Here is a 9,858-nt window from a genome sequence, read left to right as displayed (position 1 = left end):
ACTCAGGGGTCACCAAAATAGGGCAGGGGTAGAGGTGTGGATTCTGGGCGAGGAGAGGAGAGCGAGGGTGGTTGCGGCTAGGGGTGGTTCGCCGACGGCAGTGAGTGGCTGCGGCGGCGCTGGCAGAGAGTAGGGAGAGAGGGGTGGCGAAAAGAGAGAAGTGAAAGCGCAGAGGCGAGAAGGGGAAAGGGAAGAGAAGAGAAAGGGGAAAAGAGTGGTTGCGGTGGGTCTGCGGCGGAATGAAGTCGCCGGACGGTGGTTGTGGGGGTTGCAGGAGGTGGCTATGGAGGAATAGTGGAAAGGGAACGTTGGAAGAAAGAGAAGTGAGGGACACGATTGGTGAGGGTTCTCGCGTCCCTTGGGTTATGTTATTAATTCCACGCGTACGCGTCCTGGACGCATCCGCGCGGATGGATGAAAAAGGAATGGATGCGCAAGCGCCCTGTATGCTTAAGCATGGATGAGGGAGGTGCGCGTTGACGCGTACGCGTGATGTATGCATCCGCGTGGGTAGCAGCTTGAGCGAGAAGCTCAACATTCGCACCCAACTCGCACTACTCTCTGGTTCCACATATGAGGAGCTGTGTTCACTTATCGACGCGTGCGCGTACAGCGTGCGCACGTATCCCTATCTCTTTTTTTCAGAAATACTAAAAACAGCTTAAAAATTCCTAACCTTCCCTATGACTCAAAAACCAGCCAAAATGCAAAATCACCCATATTTTGGATTTGTGAGAATTTTTCAAACAATTTGAGGAAACTTGCAATCCAAGCAAAAACTCAAATTCAAAGAATTATCCTTATTCAAGGTATAAAATGTATAAACAACCTAGCAAGCAAAACAAACTATGCAAAGGAGTAAAGAAACTACTTACAATAGAACTCAATTCATTCATTCATTATATCTACAAGAGAATGGAAAGAGTTTACCATGATGGGGTGTCTCCCACCAAGCACTTTTGGTTTAAGTCCTTAAGTTGGACATTTGGAAAGCTCCTTGTCATGGTGGCTTATGCTTGTATTCATCCTTGAACCTCCAAGGATGCTTGCTCCTCAAATGGTTGTCAGAATTTTCATCCTTCTTCACCACGCTTGGGGGTAGTTCTTCCCAAGATATGAGCTCCCATAATTGGTCTTCATGTGGTGATCCGGGATCCCATATCTTATTTTCACACCCATCTTCAATTTGGTCATGATAATTTTCTCCAGGTGGTAGAGAGGCTGAATTCTCATGAAGGCACCAACCGATCCTCCTAGACCCATTCAATCGAGCACTACACCAATCCATGATCTTCAATTTTGAGCTTCCAACCATAATGAGCCTAGGCTTACAACGCCAACCACTAAACATCCTCCTCTTACGCTTAATTCCACAGAGCGTTCTAAGTTGGCCATCCGATTCAAGTAAACCAAATTCAAGTGGGATACTAAAGCCGAGAGTTAGAAGTTTTACCCACTCAAATGAAGGATTAGATGACAACCTAGGTGGAGGAGTTCCCAACGGTCTTGATAAAGCGCATTCCACTCCCGTCCATCCTCTTCTAGAGGTGTCCACCACTTGACAAGGTGCTTCAAGTTCTACCTCTTGCCAAGCTTTCTCAAGTTCACATTCATCTTCACCAAATTTTTCTATCTCTTCCCCATCACTCAAATCATAAATAGGAGGGTTAGTGAAGTCTACCTCATCATTAATTCCAAGCACATTGGGGAAGGACTCATCATGCTCAAAGGGATCATATGTTGATGCAGAATCATCATAGATAGGAGGGCTTGTTGCTTGGAACACCTCTTCCAATTCTTCACTCGCAATATGCCTTGGAGGTTGCACATCCTCTTCAACATTGCTTTCTAATCCAATGGAAGAAGGCTCAACAAGATCATTAAGGGGATTGATCAATGTGGACAAAAAATCACTAATGATGGAATCCATTTCTTGATCAATTTCCCTCAACTCTCTATCCACTTCCTTAACATCACTCTCCTCTTTAACATTGCTTCCAAACTCCGTGGAAGAAGGTTCTTCCACTTGGGATTCCTCTATGTACTCAACATATCTTAAATACCCAACCACGACTTCCTCTTTTTCAATAATCTCTACCTCTTCCTCTTGTTGTACTTCTTATTTTAACTCATCTCCCTTACCTTGGAGTTCCAATTCCACTCCCTTACTAAGCTCTTTGGTTGCTTCTCCACATTCAACAATGGGAGTACTTGGAATGCATGAGCTTAGATGAGAAGCTATGTGGTTAATGGTTTCTACCATGATAGCCATCTTGGCCTCTAGCTCTTTAAACTCCTTTTCCACCCCATCTTGTTGCCCTTGGATATGAGAGTCAAGATCTCTTAGTTCTTGCATGAGGGTTTCATTGGGGGTCGGTGGTGGAAGAGAGGGTTCATTGTTTGAGGGAAAGGTATTGTAGTTGGGAGGTGGTTCGTATTGGCGGAAGTCTTGAGGTGGTGTATGAGAAAATTGTGGTTCATGGGAGAATTGGTGTTGGAGTGGTGGTGGCTCTAGATATGGTTCATATGGTGGTTGGTACGGTGTGTATGAGTTAGGATCATGTGAAGGTGAATGGTGGTATGAGGCTTGTGAGTATGGTTGTTGAGGGCTATGTTGAGGGAAGGGGTCATATGTATGTGGTGGTCATGGTTGACAATCACAATAAGGGTCATCACATACATTAGATTGGTATGCATTAGGATTAGGACTATACCCATAAGAATCCGAAGAGTAGTCATGTTGGGGTGGTGCTTGAACGGCTTGGATGGAATAAAATGCCTTTTGGTCCTTGCTCATCTCCATGAGGAGAGTAGTCATGTCCCCAAGCACTCTTGTTAAACTTGATTCGGAAGGAGGTTGTCCCCAAGAAGGTTGTCCATAAGTTCGGGGCTCCTCCCACCGTTGATTTCCAAATCCTTGATGCAAATCCTCATTGAAGCTTCCATTTCCTACAACATAGTTTGAACCACACTCATAGCCAAAGTGATGAGAATTCATGGAGATAAGAGAAAACAAAAACAAAGTCTAACAAGAAACAAAGAAAAACTAATCCTAAAACTAGCAAAAACTAACAAACAGACCAAAAATCAAGCTATTCACAGTATATACAATAGCCAATAACATAGCACCATTGCAAGTCCCCGGCAACGGCGCCATTTTTGATGTTCGCATTCTCGTACGGTCTAGAATTTCACAGATGAAATCTCGTTGCAAGTATAGTTCTAAACCAACGAAGAATCCTCACATGCAAAAATATTGGTTTTGTCACAAGTACAAACCCCAATGAAAATTAACCGAAGTATTGAAATCTCGGGTCATTTCACAAGGAATTGCAATGAAGTGGTCAATTATTAGCTATGAAGGTGCAAGGGGTTTGATTTATAAGGGTGCAAGAAAATAAATGGCAAGGAAAGTAAATCAAGCAAGCATTTAAAGATGACAAGTAATAAAGAGAAGCAATTAGTAAAGAGAGACATTCATGGCAAGGATTGAGATCATAGGTGATATGAAAAATTGTGATCATCAACAATGGCGCCAAAGACTTAGATCTCTCAAACGTGAATCACACTTTGTCACAATTCTGCACAACTAACCAGCAAGTGCACTGGGTCGTCCAAGTAATAAACCTTACGTGCGTAAGGGTCGATCCCACGGAGATTGTCGGCTTGAAGCAAGCTATGGTCATCTTGTAAATCTCAGTCAGGCGGATTCAAATGGTTATGGAGTTTAAAGTGATGAAAATAAACATAAAATAAAGATAGAGATACTTATGTAATTCATTGGTGGATTTCAGATAAGTGTATGAAGATGATTTGTTCCCCTTGAACCTCTGCTTTCCTAACGCCTTCTTCCAATCATTCATACTTCTTTCCATGACAAGCTTTATGTTGGGCATCACCGTTGTCAATGTCTACATCCCGTCCTCTCAGTGAAAATGGTCCTGATGCTCTGTCACAACATCGGCTAATCAGCTGTCGGTTCTCGATCATGTCGGAATAGGATCCATTGATCCTTTTGCGTCTGTCACACGCCCTACAATCGCGAGTTTGAAGCTCGTCACAGTCATCCCTTCCCAGATCCTACTTGGAATACCACAGACAAGGTTTAGACTTTCCGGATCTCAGGAATGGCCGCCAATAATTCTAGCCTATACCATGAAGGTTCCAATCTTAGATTAGAAACCCAAGAGATACGCATTCAAGCCATTGCTAGTAGAACAAAGGTAGTTGTCAGGCACATGTTCATAGGTGAGAATGATGATGAGTGTCACGGATCATCACATTCATCAAGTTGAAGAACGAATGAATATCTTGGAGAAGAAATAGACTTGAGTTGAATAGAAAAATAATAGTACTTTGTATTGATTCATGAAGAACAGCAGAGCTCCATACCTTAATCTATGGTGTGTAGAAACTCCACCATTGAAAATACATAAGAACAAATAGTGTAAGCATGGCCGAATGGCCAGCCTCAAAGGTCTAAGGACTAAACGTCCCAAGATGTCCAAATACAATAGCAAAAGGTCCTATTTATAGAGAACTAGTAGCCTAGGGTTTACAGAAATCAGTAATTAATGCAGAAATCTTCTTCCGGGCCCACTTGGTGTGTGCTTGGGCTGAGCATTGAAGCTTTTTCGTGTAGAGACTTTTCTTGGAGTTAAACGCCAGCTTTTGTGCCAGTTTGGGCGTTTAACTCCAGCTTTTGTGCCAGCTTTGGAGTTAAACGCCAGAATTCTTAAGCTGACTTGGAACGCCTGTTTGGGCCATCAAATCTCGGGAAAAGTATGGACTATTATATATTGCTGGAAATCCCAGGATGTCTACTTTCCAACGCAATTAAGAGCGCACCAATTGGGCTTCTGTAGCTTCAGAAAATCCACTTTGAGTGCAGGGAGGTCAGAATCCAACAGCATCTGCAGTCCTTTTTCAGCCTCTGAATCAGATTTTTGCTCAAGTCCCTCAATTTCAGCCAGAAAATACCTGAAATCACAGAAAAACACACAAACTCATAGTAAAGTCTAGAAGAGTGATTTTTATTTAAAAACTAATAAAAACATAATAAAAACTAACTAAAATATACTAAAAACATACTAAAAATAATGCCAAAAAGCGTATAAATTATCCACTCATCACAACACCAAACTTAAATTGTTGCTTGTCCCTAAGCAACTGAAAATCAAATAGGATAAAAAGAAGAGAATGTACAATGAATTCCAAAAACATCTATGAAGATCAGTATTAATTAGATGAGCGGGGCTTTTAGCTTTTTGCTTCTGAACAGTTTTGGCATCTCACTTTATCCCTTGAAGTTCAGAATGATTGACATCTATAGGAACTCAAAATCCAGATAGTGTTATTGATTCTCCTAGTTAAGTATGTTGATTCTTGAACACAGCTACTTTATGAGTCTTGGTCGTGGCCCTAAGCACTTTGTTTTCCGGTATTACCACCGGATACATAAATGCCACAGACACATAACTGGGTGAACCTTTTCAGATTGTGACTCAGCTTTGCTAGAGTCCCCAATTAGAGGTGTCCAGGGTTCTTAAGCACACTCTTCTTTTTGCTTTGGACCTCGACTTTAACCACTCAGTCTCAAGTTTTCACTTGACACCTTCACGCCACAAGCACATGGTTAGGGACAGCTTGGTTTAGCCGCTTAGACCAGGATTTTATTCCTGTGGGCCCTCCTATCCATTGATGCTCAAAACCTTGGATCCTTTTTATCACCCTTGCCTTTTGGTTTAAAGGGGTATTGGCTTTTCTGCTTGCTTTTCTTTTTCTTTCTTTTTCTTTTCTCTTTTTTTTTTCGCCTCTCTTTTTTTTATGTAGCTTTTCACTGCTTTTTCTTGCTTCAAGAATCAATTTTATGATTTTTCAGATCATCAGATAATATTTCTCCTTTTTCTTTTATTCTTTCAAGAGCCAACAATTTTAACATTCTTTAAACAACAATTTCAAAAATATGCACTGTTCAAGCATTCATTCAGAAAGACAATAGTATTGCCGCCACATCAAAATAATTAAACTGTTTTAAAATTTGAAATTCATGCACTTGTTTTTCTTTTTCAATTGAAAAAATTTTTCATTTAAGAAAGGTGATGGATTCATTTTCATAGCTTTAAGGCATAGACACTAATGATCATGTAACAAAGACACAAACATAGATAAACATAAAGCATAATTTTCGAAAAACAGGAAAATTAAAGAACAAGGAAGTTAAAGAACGGGTCCACCTTAGTGATGGTGGCTTGTTCTTCCTCTTGAAGATCTTATGGAGTGCTTGAGCTCCTCAATGTCTCTTTCTTGCCTTTGTTGCTCCTCTATCATGGTTCTTTGATCTTCTCTAATTTTATGGAGGAGGATGGAATGATCTTGGTGCTCCACCCTTAGTTGTTCCATGTTGGAACTTAATTCTCCTAGGGAGGTGTTGATTTGCTCCCAATAGTTTTGTGGAGGAAGATGCATCCCTTGAGGCATCTCAGGGATTTCATGGTGAGGAATTTCCTCATGCTCTTGATGAGGTTCTCTTGTTTTCTCCATCCTTTTCTTAGTGATGGGTTTGTCCTCATCAATGAGAATGTCTCCCTCTATGTCAATTCCAACCAAATTGCAGAGGTGACAAATGAGATGAGGGAAGGCTAACCTTGCCAAAGGAGAGGACTTGTCCGCCACCTTGTAGAGTTCTTGGGATATAACCTCATGAACTTCCACTTCCTCTCCAATCATGATGCTATGTATCATGATAGCCCGGTCTATAGTAGCTTTGGACCAGTTGCTAGTGGGAATGATTGAGCGTTGGATAAACTCCAACCATCCCCTAGCCACGGGCTTGAGGTCATGCCTTCTTAGTTGAACCGGCTTCCCTCTTGAATCTCTCTTCCATTGAGCGCCCTCTTCACATATGTTCATGAGGACTTGGTCCAACCTTTGATCAAAGTTGAGCCTTCTAGTGTAGGGGTGTGCATCTCCTTGCATTATGGGCAAGTTGAATGCCAACCTTATATTTTCCGGACTAAAATCCAAGTATTTCCCTCGGACCATTGTAAGCCAATTCTTGGGGTCCGGGTTCACACTTTGATCATGGTTCTTGGTGATCCATGCATTGGCATAGAACTCTTGAACTATTAAGATTCCGACTTGTTGAATGGGGTTGGTGAGAACTTCCCAACCTCTTCTTCGAATCTCATGTCGGATCTCCGGATATTCGCCCTTTTTGAGCTTAAAAGGGACCTCGGGGATCACCTTCTTCTTGGCCACAACTTCATAGAAGTGGTCTTGATGCACCTTTGAGAGGAATCTCTCCATCTTCCATGACTCGGAGGTAGAAGCTTTCGCCTTCCCTTTCCTCTTTCTAGAGGTTTCTCCGGCCTTTGGTGCCATAAATGGTTATGGAAAAACAAAAAGCTTTAGCTTTTACCACACCAAACTTAGAAGCTTGCTCGTCCTCGAGCAAAAGAAGAAAGAAGAGAGTAGAAGAAGAAGAAATAGAGGAGATGGAGTGGGCTTTGTGTTTCGGCCAAGGGAGAGAAGTGGTGTTTAGGTTGTGTGAAAACGAAGGAGTGAAGATGGGTTTATATAGGGGTGAGAGGGGTGTGTATGGTTCGGCTATAGAGGGTGGGTTTGGGAGGGAAAGTGGTTTGAATTTGAATGGTGAGGTGGGTGGGGTTTTATGAAGGATGGATGTGAGTGGTGAAGAGAATGGTGGGATTTGATAGGTGAGGAGTTTTTGGGGAAGAGGTATTGAGGTGATTGGTGAATGGGTGAAGAAGAGAGAAAGTGGTGGGGTAGGTGGGAATCCTATGGGGTCCACAAATTCTGAGGTGTCAAGGATATCTCATCCCTGCACCAAGTGGCGTGCAAAACGCCCCTTTCTGCCAATCCTAGCGTTAAACGCCAGGCTGCTGCCCATTTCTGGCGTTTAACGCCAGCTTCTTGCCCATTCCTGGCGTTAAACGCCAGTCTGGTGCCCTTTTCTGGCATTAAACGCCCAGAATGGTGCTAGAGTGGGCGTTTAACGCCCATTCTGCTACCTTTACTGGCGTTTAAACGCCAGTAACTATCTCCTCCAGGGTGTTCTGTTTTTCATTCTGTTTTTCATTTTGTTTTTGCTTTTTCAATTATTTTTGTGACTTCATATAATCATCAACCTACAGAAAACGTAAATAACAAAGGAAAATAGAAATTTAACATAGATAAGTAAAAATTGGGTTGCCTTCCAACAAGCGCTTCTTTAATGTCAATAGCTTGACAGTGGCTCTCATGGAGCCTCACAGATGTTCAGAGCAATGTTGGAACCTCCCAACACCAAACTTAGAGTTTGAATGTGGGGGTTCAACACCAAACTTAAAGTTTGGTTGTGGCCTTCCAACACCAAACTTAGAGTTTGACTGTGGGGGCTCTATTTGACTCTGTATTGAGAGAAGCTCTTCATGTTTCCTCTCCATGGTGACAGTGGGATATCCTTGAGCTTTAAACACAAGGGAGTCTCCATTCATTTGAATGATCAATTCTCCTCTGTCAACATCAATCACAGCTTTTGCTGTGGCTAGGAAGGGTCTGCCAAGAATGATAGATTCATCCATACATTTCCCAGTCTCTAGGACTATGAAATCAGCAGGGATGTAATGGTCTTCAACCTTTATCAAGACATCCTCTACAAGTCCATAAGCCTATTTCTTTGAATTGTCTGCCATCTCTAGTGAGATTCTTGCAGCTTGTACCTCAATGATCCCTAGCTTCTCCATTACAGAGAGAGGCATGAGGTTTATGCTTGACCCTAGGTCACACAGAGCCTTCTCAAAGGTCATGGTGCCTATGGTGCAAGGGATTGAGAACTTTCCAGGGTCCTGTCTCTTTTGAGGTAATCTCAGCCTAGTCAAGTCATCCAGTTCTTTGATGAGCAATGGAGGTTCATTCTCCCAAGTCTCATTACCAAATAACTTGGCATTTAGCTTCATGATTGCTCCAAGGTACTTAGCAACTTGCTCTTCAGTGACATCTTCATCCTCTTCAGAGGAAGAATACTCATCAGAGCTTATAAAAGGCAGAAGTAAATTCAATGGAATCTCTATGGTCTCAGAATGAGCCTCAGATTCCCATGGTTCCTCATTAGGGAACTCCATGGAGGTCAGCGGGCGTCCATTGAGGTCTTCCTCAGTGGAAATCACTGCCTCTTCCTCCTCTCCATGTTCGGCCATGTGAGATGTGGTTATGGCCTTGTGCTCTCTTTTTGGATTCTCTTCTGTATTACTTGGGAGATTGCTAGGATGGAGTTCAGTAATTTTCTTACTCAGCTGACCCAATTGTGCCTCCAAATTTCTAATGGAGGACCTTGTTTCAGTCATGAAACTTTGAGTGGTTTTGATTAGATCAGAGACAATGGTTGTTAAGTCAGAGGGGTTTTGCTTAGAATTCTCTGTCTATTGCTGAGAAGATGATGGAAAAGGCTTGCTATTGCTAAACCTATTTCTTCCACCATTATTGTTATTGAAACCTTGTTGAGGTCTCTGTTGATCCTTCCATGAGAGATTTGGATGATTTCTCCATGAAGGATTATAGGTGTTTCCATAGGATTCTCCCATGTAGTTCACCTCTTCCATTGCTGGGTTCTCAGGATCGTAAGCTTCTTCTTCAGAGGAAGCTTCCTTAGTACTGCCTATTGCTGCTTGCATTTCAGATAGACTCTGAGAAATCATATTGACTTGTTGGGTCAATATTTTATTCTGAGCCAATATGGCATTCAGAGTATCAATCTCAAGAACTCCTTTCTTCTGAGTTGTCTCATTATTCACAGGATTCCTTTCAGAGGTGTACATGAATTGGTTATTTGCAACCATTTCAATGAGTTCTTGAGCT

The sequence above is a fragment of the Arachis ipaensis genome, chromosome B9, assembly GCF_059453495.1.
Source record: "Arachis ipaensis isolate K30076 ecotype BB chromosome B9, ASM5945349v1, whole genome shotgun sequence".
In the NCBI taxonomy this organism is placed as follows: domain Eukaryota; kingdom Viridiplantae; phylum Streptophyta; class Magnoliopsida; order Fabales; family Fabaceae; genus Arachis; species Arachis ipaensis.
Note: the sequence above shows the minus strand (reverse complement) of the source record.